General features: G+C 37.2%; 1 long non-coding RNA gene across 2 annotated transcripts in view; it reads left to right on the forward strand.

Annotated features, from left to right (window-relative positions):
• The first annotated feature begins 11,808 nt into the window (after positions 1 to 11,808).
• The window catches only part of LOC135249505 (uncharacterized), a 29,113-nt gene continuing 25,696 nt past the window's right edge, over positions 11,809 to 15,225 (forward strand). For both annotated transcript variants that reach the window (XR_010328716.1, XR_010328717.1), the window contains exon 1: positions 11,809 to 12,015. This is a non-coding gene — a long non-coding RNA (uncharacterized LOC135249505). The remainder of the gene's footprint in view (positions 12,016 to 15,225) is intronic.

Below are 15,225 nucleotides of genomic sequence, written 5' to 3' on the forward strand. Positions count from 1 at the left end.
ATTTCAATGAAACCAAAGGCATATTGGCTGAGATGTATAATATACAGCATGCCTCAGGTTAGAGAGAAGCACTTTCAGGAACTCCTGACAGATAGTCCAGATGTTCTTGAGATCCATCACCACTGCATTTTGTTGGCCTTAAATCGAGGAGAGCTTTAGCAGACAAAGGCCCCGGTTTCCATTTTTGGTGTCTGGGATTTTTTCACTTCTCTGCTTGAGCATGTTAGTGGTTTATAACCAGGCATGACTAAAGAGGGAAGTAACAGTCAGTGTTACAAACCGTATCTCAGAAAAAGATTTGTCTCAACAAGTCACTAGATGACATCATACAGTATGTTAATTTGCATAAGATTGATGTCATTGAGTGAATTTGCATGTACATCCACTGCTCGTTATATCGTCATATATTATGTTAAATGTTCTACTTTAATAATGACTTAGTTGAATCAACCTAAATAAAACCTCTCTCAAATTATACATTTATTTCTCCAAAAAAGTGTTAAAAATATTCACAGCTCTGTTTTCAGTACTTTGTGAACTCTCACTTCACAAAGATAACTCTGCTAGGTTCTCTTCTGTAGTGTTTTATGTGGTTGGGGAACATATTGGGGGTTGGGGGGGGGACCTGCTGATCTTTTAGCATTCCTACATACAGAATCTTCTAAGATCCTTCAGATCTTTTAGTATGTGCTTGTGGACTGCCAAATCAAACCACACATTTCTAAATGTGTTCAAGTCTGGAAGCAGAGATTGCCACTGGAAAACAGTAATTGCGTTCAGTTAAACATTTCTTCGCTTATTTTAGGTGTGTTTGGGATCAGTCTTGCCAAAAGATCTAATTGCTGCCAGATTTGAGCTTTTTTTGGCAGAGTGAATCAGGTTCTTGGCCAAAATGTCTTGGTATAACCCAAGATTCATTCACCTTAACAAGAGCCTTGTAACTAGTGCATGCATAATGTGGTGAACTAACCCCATGTTAGTAATGGTCATATTTTAAAATGGTAAACCATGGGCAATTAGTTGATCTTGGCAACATGAAAAATTCTTAACTAGACACCATTAGGGTCCTAAAAAAAACAGGTTACAAAAAAATGCCATGCGGGTACATGGGAACCTATTTCTCCTGCTAGACTATGGTCTCTGGTAAACAGCTCATTGTGATCGGTAAGGAGACTAGCATATAAATAGATGAAAACGACATCAACATCTCTCCATAGAAAAGTGTCTATGCAGAGAGTGTGGCACAGCACACGGTTCATGTGTTAGGCTGTTAAAGAAATAAAACATCCACCACTGAATGGTTTTGCTTTTCGTGACTGTGAGTTTATTTTTACTATTCCATGTTCTAGCTGTTTGCCTGTCCGTGCTCCCTTTTAATTTTAAACCTGTATGTCCTAAGCAGGGACATAACACAAAACTCCTTAACATCAAAGATCCACCCCTGTATTTCGTACGGCATGTTTTTATATATGCTAGTATCTGTTTTCCAGCACCAAACTGATTGCTGGTGTGCATGGCCACACCAGCAATCAGTGATTATAAGAGCTTGTTCCAGTCAAAGTTCCAATGCCACTTAGCAAACTCAAGATGTTTTTTTTTTTTTTTTTGCTGATTTCCATTATTAGAGACTTCTTTTCTGGCAACCGTAACAAAAGCCTATTGACATGGCAGTGGCATCTGGTGGTAGATTTATGGGCTTTGTGTCCCCAAGATGCTGCTAAGTTTTGTAGATCTCCAACTGTGACCCTTGAGTTTTCCTTTGCCTCCCAAACCATCTGCCTCACTGTGTGTTACATTAGTTTGCCACGGTTCCAGTGGTTGCACACTTCTTAATTACTAACCTAATAGTGGAAAATGGTATGTATACACAGTAAAATGTTAATTCAACACTCAGTAGATAACGCTGGGTCCCACATTCCTGAGTCGGACCAAATGTTATCTGTTAAGAGTTTAATGAACACTGTTAAAGTTGAATTAATACTAGACATTCTACTGTGTAGTTCTCATCCCTTCATGCGTTTTACATTTCTGTTACCATTACCATTACCATTTTTATATCCCAGTGATATAGGAAATCAAAGGAGGTCACAATACAGATCACTGAGATTGAGTTGAATATAATAAAAATGGTAAATGCAGATATATACTTGTTGGATTTTATCAACAATAATTATAAAAGACATGAATAGTTCTGACGTGTTTTGAAACTAATAAATAAAACTAAATTTTTGTGTAATAATGTCTGTATAAAATAATGATTTTCACATTTTTTTAGCATTTAATGTAGCTCATTACCTGTATTGTTTATTTTATGGTCTTCATTGCTCATATTTAAGTAAATTTTGGGAAGGTACGGAACAATATGGCACTTTCAGGGAATTTGACCTTATCAAGCAGTTAATGATCAAGTCCTTATTTATGTTTATTTATTTAGGGCAATGTGTTTGGGTCCCTGGTACAGTGCTGAACCCTGGAGCCAGGTACAGTACCTCTATGTTTCTACTCTGTTCACTCTAGAAGCTCACAGTGACTTCAGCTTCTACAGTGCCCTCCTTTAACATCCGCTTCATGGTGTAATTGGGTCTCTGTTTTTCATGAAAAGACTGCATGCAAATGAGTGAGGTGTGAAATCATACCACAGCCCAGGGGCACATCAAATCCTCGACCAGAGGCTATTAGTGCCAAGGATATGACACCAGCTATATTTCTCTGAGTAGATTATGAATATTAAATCTGCCCGGGGTGCTCCAGTCCTGTTGCTTGGCAGGTCTGTTTTGTTGCACGAGTGTTGACAGGAGTGACTGTCACTCTGACAGCTTGGTGTCCTTCAGCTAGATTAAATTAGCAAAGGCTGTTTGTTAACTCAAAAGACTGAAACAAAAGGTACAATTTAAGCAAAAATATTATATGTGGCTTCCCCCACCACCATAGGACTTCAAAAAGCCTCTGGTATGCATTGTCTAGGAGGGAATTTGTTGGTTTGCGCATTTGTTTTTGGCAGTATTTGCATTTTGGTTTGTACGTGGCGGTTTGGTTTACATGTACAGAAGAGAAACGAATCTTACAGGTTTCCCACTGAATTGCAAAAGTATTTTATTTCAGTCTTCCTTTTTTACTACGCTCAATTAGGTGTTTTGTTTGTCTGAGAATTCTGCCTTTGAAGAGCTTTGAGATGAGGGCTGCCAGCATGCTCTGGAAAGTCTAGAATTTAAAACAGCTGACACGATAAATAAAATATTGATTTAGAGACTATTAAAAATGTATTACTTGTGTGAAGGATTTTATTTTTGCTAGAACTATTTGCATATTTATAAATCATGATTGAACTCACATTTAAACCCACAACTGTGTTTGACAATATTTTTACAACCTTTCAAAAACCTGTTTGGCCTTTACATGTTAAGTCATTGGGTCACATTATCTCACTTCAGCTCCAGTTAAACATCTTTTGCAGATGAATTCAAACTTGCCTTCTTGGGAATGGACCCGTTTTCAATATGGTTTCCCTTTAAATTGTTTATTCAGGCACAGCCGCATAGAGAGATTTTTCTTCTCTCACATAAAATGGTGATCATTACTCCTGGTCTCTGCGGTATGCTGTGTTTCTAACTGCTCTAGTACACGTACAGTAGAGTATGTTATAGGAGAATGATTTAGAGCATTGTGTATTACAAGTGAGACTGCAATTTATTTAAAGTGTACATGCTGAATCGAGTATTTCTGGAAATATTTAAGACTCATCAGTTAGTACTGATTGACCCCATACAGCATCTATTCAACATAACTGTTTTAATCATTTTAAATATCTATCTGAGGTGCTACAATGTTCTGACAGTGTGTGTGCGTGCGTGCGTGTGTTTGTGTGTATGTTTGGGGAGAGGGCAATGGAGCATCTACTGTAAATATTGCCATACACAATGTATGACATATATTATTAAACATAGCCTGTGAAACTGCCTTTATGACCCCAAATAGGGGTGACAAAAGGATAGCAATCAAACAAAACATATGATACTGTGTGGATGGCATGTAAATTCAAATATTCATGAAGAGAAGAGCATGAAGCTGAGAATGGCAGAATGCAAAGGAACCAACATGTCCCCCAGCAATAATCAGTGGGTGGATGAAATCATATGGTGAACTTAAGCATAGAAGTCATCAAACGGGAAGGGTGTCCCAAGAGAAACTCACTGAATAATGAAAACAGACAAGTGTGACAGGGTATTGAAAACCAATTCACAATAACATTGATGAGGCAAAAGTTTAATACCATCAAGTGTCAGTCAAGCTAACAATTTCTGTGGGGAAAAAGGACAAAAAGATTATTGGATTACTGAGGTTAGAGGTCAAAAGCTTTCATTAAGAAATTGGTACATATACTGTAATTCCCGATTTTGTACTGATTACATAATTATCTTTATTCAAGTATACTGCAGAATCATATCAGATATTTACTCATTTACTCGCTTACTGTGTGTATATATGTATATGTACAGAAATGGAAGCAATTAAAATGTAAATGGACAGACTTTAAAAATAGACTATTTTTCTAAAAGTATTCTAAATAGGTCAATTTCACCCAAACTGAACACAAGATTAAATACAGACTGCTCACCTGTAGCTGGATCCTGATTTTGACTAATATCCTTGCAGAACCTTTATTTGTTTTGTTTAGTTAACATTATTTGTATTGTGCCTTCAGTTGTCTCCAAATGTGGTCTGCCCTGTCATATACGTTTCTTACCTGTGCAATCTATCAATTCAAGGCAGCACAGACCGACCCAGCAATGAATGTGATATTTTTATGCAAAGCATGTGCTATCAGCCACTACTTCTTTGTACTCTGTGATCCGGCAGCTGTGCCAAGCAGTCATTGTAATGGAGGAGTGCATTCCATGCAGTGCTGGTACAGATAAACTACAAATGTCTAATCAACTAGAGGAATTTGATTTGGGTTCATGAGACAGGCACCAAACACTGAATTTCACGAAAGAGACACTAAATCATTTTGGGAAGGAATTTCCAAACTGGTTGAATTGTTACTTTAAAAGGATACTGTGTATTCATTTATTTATTTAGTTTCAACCAGACTAGGTATGGTCTACATTCACAAAATAATCTGATGCACATCTGTAGACCTCAGATGGCAACAAATCCAAGGGTAGTATTTGGTGCCAAAAACTGTCCATTCTGCTGGTGCCATTGTACTTACTCTGACCGGATCCACAAAATGTATGATAAAAACAAAGATTTACCAATACAGATATCACTACAGTGACAGTTTCATCTACTGTATCAACATGTCATAGAAAAATAGTAAATTTAGGCAGCTGCAACGGAACCTGTCTCTTCAACATTAGCTTGACTTAAAAATTGGAAAAATTCCAGAATGGCCTGGTACACCGTACTGGGGCTTCTAAATTTTGCTCAAGTGAGTAAACCGATTTTTCCCTGGTGAGGGCTCACTAAAGAGGGAGAGGTGGGGGAGATGTGCCATGGGAAGGGACATGTCTGTACTGTGACCCTCCCAACCTTTTAAATTCTTATTATTCTCAGTCACCAGATCGCCACATCAAGACCCAGCACAGCGACACCCACTTCCCTCCAGCTAGAGCACCCTGAAGAGCACTGCTGAGGGAATTCTCCAGCACATCACAGTGGAAGTACACGTCATACCAGATCCCAATAAAGACCTGCAGCTGTTGCCACTTTGGGGAAACAACATGAAGGGATAAAAGAGACCAGGAGGTGAATGCCTCTTGGGACAAAGACATATTTTTTCTTGATTTAGCTCCGTATTCCCCAATTTGAGATTTCCAGCTTTTATTAATGGGTATTTTTGCACATTTTGGTTTTATCATATAGAAATGATAGCACTTCTATACATAGTCCCCCCATTTCAGGGCACCATAATATTTGAGACAAATGGCTGCACGTGTTTTCTTGGTAAGTCAGGTGTGTTTAATTGTTTACTCCGTGCAGATAAGAGCTTTCAGTACTTAATCTTGATTCTAGACTTTTGATTGTCTTTGGAGTCTGTTATTTCTATTTGTTGTCATGAGCACCAGCATCATGAGTTGCACCAATGAAAGTCAAGGAAGCCATTATGAGGCTGAGAAATAAGAAGAAAGAAAAAACACTCAGAGACATAGGTCACAAACCTTAGGTTTATCGGAATCAATTATTTGGAACCTGATTAAGAAGAAAGAGAGCACTGGTGAGCTCAGTAATTACAAAAGTGTCTGGTAGGCCAAGGAAAACCTCTGCAGTTGATGACCTGAGCATTCTCACCATACTATAATGAAGAAAAACCTGCAGACATGTGTCTGATAGATCAGAAACGCTCTTCAGGAGGTAAAGCATGGATGTGCCAGTGACTACTGTCTGCACGCTTTGCATACAAAAACAACAGAGGCAAAAACAGGATGGCCAAGCTATAGTTCGTTAAGAAGTACCTAAAAGAGCCTGCAGAGTTCTGAAAAAATTTGTTGTGGACAGATGAGACAAAGATTCATCTTGCAAAAGCAAAGTGTGGAGGCCTGAAGGAGCTACCCAAGATCCAGAACACCCCCTTCATCTCTAAAACATAGTGGTGGGGGTGTTCTGGTTTGGGCTTGTATGGCTGCCACAGGCACTGGCTCGCTTTTCTTCATTGATGATGCAACTGCTGATAGCAGCAGAATGAATTCTGAAGTATGCAGAAGCATATTATCTGCCTAAGTTCAAGGAAATGCCTCCAAACTCAATGGATAGTGCTTCATCCTCCAGCAAGACAATGATCCCCAACATGCTGCTAAAGTAACAAAGGAGTTTTTAAAAGCCAAATACTGCAAAAGTTTTGACTGGCTAAGGCATCCATCTCATCTGAATCCAATTAAACATGTGTTTCATGTGCTGAAGTGAAAATTGAAAGCAACTAGCCCCTGAAACAAGCAGGAGCAGAAGATGGCTGCAGTACAGGCCTGACAGAGAATATTCAGCACCTGGGGGTGTCTATAGGTCCCAGACCTCAAGCAGTCATTGCATGCAACAAAGTACTAAACATGACTACTTTCATTTACACAACATTTTACGTTATGTCTTTCCATAGCATATAAAACCTTATTGGGTGAGGGTTTTTTATTTTATTATTATTATTTTTCAACCTCATAATGGCTTCCTCGACTTTCAGTGGTCAACAGTGGCCCTCGTGTTGACAAACACCAATAACAGACTCCAAAGGCAATCTAAAGCCTATACTAGACTAGATCAAGACTAGATACTGAAAACTCTAAAGTCTGAAATCTGTCTCAAAAATTATGGTGCCCTGAGATAGAGATTATATGTATAAAAAGTTTTTAAAATTCTACATGGTGAAACCAAAATGTATAAACAAATAAAAACCTTTAATAAAAGCTGAGCAAGTATTAACCACAAAGGGATTGTTTGATTACAAATCTAAAATTGTGGAGTACAGAGCCAAGTGTTTGTCCCAAACATCATGGAGCTCAATGTACATATATGTACAGAGCAACTGGTTATTAGCAGTGTCAAAATTTTGCAGATGAGCTCACCCAGTTCAAATAAAGCTCATAGATGCTGCATGTATATGCTGACATAAGGAGAAACAATGTTGTTATCTTTATAACCCTTCACTCCATGGAATACCCACTGGCTGTAATGAACCAAAGACATCAGAGACAACATCTACGGCCCTGGATCTATATACATTGAACAAGCTTATATATTCCCTTGACAAGTGGCTTCTGAACTGTGTCCCATCTGGCTGACTGTGAAACTCATTTACCTTGTTGTCTTTTTTTACATGTCTGAATGAGGATGACAAAGGTCTCATGTGAGCCATCCATTCTATCAATATTTAGAGGTACAGCAATTTAAAATGTTGCATAACTCGCGTGTTTGCCAATATGTTAACTTGGTTTGCTCATAACTCCTTTATTCTGGCAATGGATTTTTTGTATACGTGTGGATGATGCCACATTTTTTATTCACAACTTAGAGACACCAAATTTCTCTGGTGCTAGGGACTATTAAGAGAACATTTGAAAAGCTTAGTGTTTCATGATATACAACATTCAATGACAATACAGTTTACAATTAATAAATTACCAATCATATGTAAAGTTTAGTAGGCTATTTTGGTAATTAACCACATTAAGTAAATTAAGTAAATACAATAATTTATATCTACTGTATCTGTAATAGTATCTATGCTAATAAATTTACCTATTACACTAAGGGCATACACTACATACTGTTGCACAAAAGGTATGTACATATAACATTGTATAATATTATATGCTCCGTGCAGGCATGGGACCCATAAGAATTTCATTTACACTATTAAAATATTATGTGATTTAAACATGCCTTTTCTGACCTTCACTAAAACTCACACTTGTTTGTCAACTGTGTCTAGGGCCTAGAGAATCACTGCTGTAGGTCACCAGTTAAAATAATGTCTGTTATATAGTATGATGGCTTTATATTCTACATTAGATTCTAAATTACACCATAATCATGTTCCTCAATAATAACAACTGGTGTATTGTCAGGTGCTGCCATTCAACCTGTACAAACAGCGCTAACAGCATATTCGTCAGGCCTTGGTATTCATTATTTTCAGAAATCATCCCTATGTTGTATTAAACAGCTTGCTGCTTCTCATGTTTACAGCAGACATTGAGGTATGTGATTGACAAGAGATAAATGTTGTGTAATCAACATTTGTTTTCTTCACTATTTGACTATGATTGTTGATCACTGAGTTTTTTCCCTTTTAATCATTTGCATATATGGTTTTCTATACTAATACTTTCTATTAATAGACAGTTTCTGATTTCAGGTTTAAAATATAAGTTACATTCAATTGTTGCCAATTTTACAATCCACATTCGGTCTTAACCATCTTCACACAACTAAAATAGCAATCACAGGAAAGCTAAAAAATGGTTTAGCTAATGCCAGCTAGCATTAATTACCCAATCAAGCAAGTGTGAATACTAGCTGAGTCTTACCAAGCTAGCATTAGCTAGCTGGATTAGTGACCTCACATTGGCTAATTCCACCTGCCTAGCTATCTATGTCCACGTACTTACTGTAGCTGAAGAAGTCAAAATATAGGCTTAACATAATGTGGAGGATGACTCGAATATTTGCCTGTCATCAATTTTAATGGGGATAGACAAGTTCTGATGTGAGACACAGAGTCACTCATTTTATTGAAGTTAGCTATAAGCAAATGTGCATTGTTTGTAGCAGACACGTTATTACTAAAATGTCTGATAAGAAGTTTGTAACATCAACAAATTCATTTGCAAATAAACAGAGTAGGTCATATTAATTTTGCTTGTGTTTATGACCAAATTTTTTCAATGGGAATTCCATGGATCCATTATTTAATTATTCCATTATTATTTTTTTCTATTTGTCTTTATTAGTGATGAAAAGGGCTGTCATTACAAATTTTAACATAATTTGATGTCAAAAAAGTTCTTTTATAAAATAAAAATAGAAAGATTAGCATTCAAAAGTGCAAAAATTTGCATTTAACAGTGACATACTTTAATTTGTGTGGTTTCAAACATTGTGGCTTCCTGAACATGCTCTGCTCCTCTTGTGTAGTCTCATTACTGCAATAAATTTCTTCCAATAGTTATTTTGTATTCAAATGCACTGAAGTTGCATCATGGCCTAAAACTTAACTGTCAATGAGGAGATTCTGTCCCGAATATCAAATACTGTTTGAGAAGTGTTGTTACTGTCTAGCTCAAGGGAAGATTCAACAGAAGGACACAGTAGTTTAGAGAATTTCCTAAATTCAATATAATAGGACAACTAGCAATCTTGGGGCCAGTTTGCTAACTGTGTATCCAGTAGCGTTTGCAAAGATAAGACCCTGTTATCTAAACAGCCAAGCATGACCACTTGTTTATCCCCCTCATCCATATGCACATTAACTGCTGAGCACCAGGAGGCCATCGCTATAACAATCCTGGTAAACATATGCATGGAGGTGGATGGTGTTGGCAGTTAATTATATGCAAATATAATGCAATATTGTTGAATGTATTCAACTATTTTCTTCAGTGGTTTAATGGTTGAACATATTTAAGGAGAGAATATTCAAAACGGACAATTGACAGTCCTAGTCTTAAGTACCTTTCACAAAGAAATACAGAAATAGGTCTCATTTTATACCATGTGGCCTTTACATGGTGCAACTATGGATAGATGTACACCCCTTTACTCGCTCAGGGCATATTTTCACAGAGCTTATGTGGATAATAGCATGTGGAATTTGTGCATTTTGCATTCTGCAATCATAAATCCTTAGAGAACACCTGAACCAGACTGCAGTTTGTGTCGATGCATCAGCTAAGCGAAAATGCAACAGCGGGGCCAGCCCTACAAACGTGAATGTATGTGTCTGAGTGACTGAGTGATGAAGTTACACCATTGGTCGGCCGAGTTATGAAGTTACACCATTGGTGTGTTAGGTCCAGCCATATATTAGGTTTTGACCTGGTCTTCTTTTGTGAACACTTGGGAAACATTAAAAAATGATACCACTCTTATGCCAGTTTACTCATTTCCTGCCATCTGTTGTTCTCTGTATCAGTAGCTTGACCCCTGACACGTTGTAAAATTTCCTTCTGAGCATCCATGGTTTCCTGTTAGTTCCCTGTCCACCTCTAGTTGAAATACTTGTTCAACAGGATGACCAAACCTCCTCCATTAGTAGACAGATTTAATTCCTTGTTTATTTTCAAACCATTGATTTTGTTTGATATATTGGCAAATGTATTTTGGATGTGGCCCTGTAATTATTGCAAAATTAAATATGTGGCAAATATCATACAGCAGAAATATATTTGACTTGCTCATTGGTGCTCATTGTTTCATGACTCAGAGATCTAAATGAATCACATCTTTTCAGACTTCTAGCATTTTACTGTCACATCACCTCTTTCTTTCTTTATCACACTATCAATTAAAATATTGACTATTACTCAGGAAATGTCTTTTGATTTGTTTTGTTGGTATTTTTTTCTGTTCTCTAAATTCAGAGTTGCTCCACTGGTGAAATGTTTATTTATGCGATGGGCTATTAAGACTGTTCATGGCACGCATGGTTTGGTTTTCATCAAGCTGGAGATAGCGTTGTGTTGCAGTGGAATGACAGTCCCCGAGACAGCTCTGGGGAAGGTAGTCTCCCTGACAAGCCTGATAAGTAGCACAGGGAATAGAATTCTCCCTGCCCCTGCCAACCAGGTGAGGCAGACCCCAAATGAGCTTTTTTTTATTGTTCCAGCCTGGGTATTTTCTGGCGAAGTCAACATCTTTGCAGGATACTATAGTGGTTAAACGTTAGTATTAGCATCGGCTGCTGTGTGTACACTGCTGCAGATGTGCAGCACTGTAGTAGTCACAGCTTTGGGCTCCACTTCTCAGTCACTTGCTCTCAACTACCATGTGGAATGCAGGGACTGTGAGAAAATCCAAAGTGTCGAATGGGTACTGTTGGGTTCAATAGGGCCAACCCCTTCTCTTGCTAGGCACCTGCTTTTGTGCTCTGCAATAATCTCATAAACTAAGTATTATCTGACAACACATCATGTCCTGGAATCTATGGGTTCTTTGATACGGTTGTTTTCTAAAGTAGAATTCTCAAAATGCCTCAATGGAAGTTTGAGATCAGTAAATGGGCTGTAGCTGTTCAGTGTTTGATGTGCAATGTATCAACTGACTGCATTTTTTGAATTCTGGAAAGTTATTCATAAAGTGCCATGAATAGTCACCAAAGCTCAAAAGATAAAGGTACCTTTTTATATGGTGATTGTACTGCAGCTTATAAATAAGAATTTAGAAGTTCTTTATTACAGTTATGTGATGTAAAGCTGGATAGCTATGGTCAGCAGAAGAGAAAAGGGACGTTTCTGTTGTCTTTAGTATAGTCCCTCTTACAGCCATGGACAGAATGTCATAAACTCCAGAGCTTTATCACCATCACAGGTAAGAGTTGATTTACATTGTGTCCATTGCCCTCTGATAAAATGCAACCTTCAGGTGTTCTTTTCTGGTTATACTTTGGTTTATTTATTGTATGCTGACATTTACTACAGTTCATGCAGAGGTGTTAGTGTATGGTAACAAATCTTGAAGCTTTTTTCCTGGATTTCAAATCTTTGTGGTTTACCACTTTCAATAAAAAACAAAGCACAAATTGGTTGAGGTTGATGGCAGTCTTACATGAAAATGCACAGGAGGATAGCATTACATGACTTATTGGTATGTAAGAAGCAGCGTGTCATGGTGGTTATCATTACAGAATGCAACACAGCCATTACACAATATACATTATTTCAGTTTGGTTAATGAGTGATTAATTAAACTGACACATTAGGTTAAACAGTCAAACTATGTCATACCTCCACAAAATAAGATATTACACAAGATGAAAACAATCGCACCATTACCAAATTTGTATGCCTGTTCTCATGCAAGATCTCCTCTGTGATCTCCATTTTGACAGAAGTGGGACTGTGAGTGCTCCAGTTGAGGGAATTGATTCTGTCTTCCCTTTTAAGTAAAGCAACATTTGTAATGGTCTCTGCAGTGGAACACAATGACATACTAGCCCCTCTGAGGTTTTTTATTTATTCAATAATGAATGCATGGTATAGGCTTTCCACTGGGTCAATGTAACACAGAGAAAGTTGAGATTTAAAAAGAAACCCCCTTAATCTCTTTCCTTTCTCCATTTTATTGTATTAATCCCCATGGCGGCTGCTCGAGAGACAATATGCTTATGCAATGTGTCTCCTGCTCTCTGTCCTGAATCCTTGTGGTGTAATTGAAAAAAATATGGGTGTAGCCAAATGCTTTCCCCCTGAATAAAAGTACAGATCTATTTTTTTTCCTGCAGGTATTCAAGGCTAGCGTCATTTCACTTGTAAACCGTTAATATTTATTCATTTTTTTTAAAACAGCATTTTCTGATTGGTGACAGTTTGGTAAGCACATGAATTAAAACTAAAATAATGGTAAAATGTGAAAATATCAGACAATTTTCCTAAGTTGCAATCATTCACGAAATTCAAATGACTCTTTTTCATTTATCGTGTAATCAGATTTCCATGTACAATGATAGAATTCACTGTGTTGTTGTTTCTCCAAGTAATTAAAGTCTGAGCTATTACTTGCATTTCATATTGATGAAGTTAGTAGCAGTATTATGTTCCTTTTGTTTAATTTATTGCTTGACTTTTACCTATGTGGACATGAAAGTGAATTATGATTACCTTCAATTACAACTATTCCATTGGAAATGTACAGCATTTAAACACGGAATAATTTAACAAAATATTATGATCATGAGGGAAAAAATTGGCTTGTACCATGTTGTTACAAAAGTTCTGTTTGCAAAATGTGTCAAATCATCAAGAGGAACTATAAATGACTCATCATCAATAATGAATAACTTTCCCCATGCTTCGGCAGGAAGGCATTACACAGATTTCAGTCCTGGCCTAGGATAGTTTTTTTTTTTTTCATATTTGAGATTCCACACATTCTAATCCTTTTATGTTATTATTGATAATATGACAGCAGCCCTGGAGATTTAAGAAAAGCTTAAGAGATGAGGTCTATAAAGTGAATGGGGAAAAAACTGTGTGGAGCGCCTGAACTGAATTGCCTGTACTCTGGTTAAGGCTGTTTGGATTAAAAGATCAGCCACATTGAATGTTAACACCCAGGCATCTAAACAGAAAAATAGCTGCAATTCAAGGGCCAAAAAAAAAAATTGAAAAAAAACTGGTGGAGTTTAAACTGACATAAATCTACCTGGTAGGTGTGCCTGTGCTCCTTACCATCTGCTCAATGTTCTGCATTATGGTCATAGTTACAAAATATAATTTGAAGCCACATTGTGAACTATATCATGGCCTGCATCACTCACAAGACCATCAGATCATGGGCTCCTTGATACATAATAGTTTTACTGGTAAATCTGTGAAATTAGTATAGATTATGCTATTAAATGTGATCAATATTGCATTTTCATCATGTCAGAAGACTGAGTAGCTCTGTAGGAAAAAAAGAGCCAATACTATAACCTTGTGCCCAAATTCTTAGACCAATGGTTAAATCCCACTCCTAATACAATTCAGAATTACTGGTCTATACAGTGTGCACGGTGATGGAAGCAAATACATACTTTATTTGTGATTACTGTGATTGTTTTCACTCAATGTGTAATGTCACTGTTTAGTGGCTTTCAATTTCATATTAAGTATAGGGAACTGGAATTGTAATTTAGATGTTGCCGATTCAACTGCAAGAGATGAGGCTGGTGTATGCATCAATGAGGGATTTAACTTGAATTGCTTTCATTTTAACGAATTTTTACAGCCCACCTATTTGCTATATTATTATTCAAATACATTAGGGATAATTAATATGTTGTTAAGGGACATGTTTTTTTTTTTTTTAAGGTTTCAGGTGTGTCAGGTACCAAATACTTTTACTCAGAGATCCCTGAATTGCCAAAGACAAGCTACAGCAGCCTGGGTTTAATTAGTCAGTCAGTTAGTTCGTTCTGCATGCATACATACGTCATCTCCCTTGTCATTATTTGAAATCAAGGTACAGAATGTCCCCGTGTGTCTCAGTCTCATCAGTGGCAGGCAGGTGGCCTGCATAGCAGTAGATAACAACCATTGATAATGTGTCCTACTGTTCAGGGTGAAAGAGGAGTGTTAGGAGATTCCCCTGTCATATTCCTGACTGTCTGTTAATTACCTCAGACTCCTCCATTCCATCTACTCTATTATCTCTCTCTAAGGGAAGCTAATTATGCCTTGACTGAGCAGAGGCAGGCAGGACAGGGAACAGTAAAGCAATCTTACCTGTCTAAATAAACACACACTGCTTGGCTTTGCTATTGAAATAGGGGTGTGGAAAACATGCATTTGTAGCACAGATTAATTTCAATATTAGTCATAATAAGGAAACTACAAAGTGGCTTTCATGATATTGATATTTAGCAATTTCAAAGATAAAATGGATGCATGCATCTTTCATAATAAACAACATAAAACAAATGTAATGAGTTCCTACAGCAAATGACTCGTGGAACTGTGACAGAAATGTGTCCGTTAAGCATTGGCCACTGAAATGTCTTATTTAATGGGTGGGAGAAAATACTTTATTGGTAAGTCA

This window comes from Anguilla rostrata, chromosome 2, assembly GCF_018555375.3.
Source record: "Anguilla rostrata isolate EN2019 chromosome 2, ASM1855537v3, whole genome shotgun sequence".
NCBI lineage: Eukaryota > Metazoa > Chordata > Actinopteri > Anguilliformes > Anguillidae > Anguilla > Anguilla rostrata.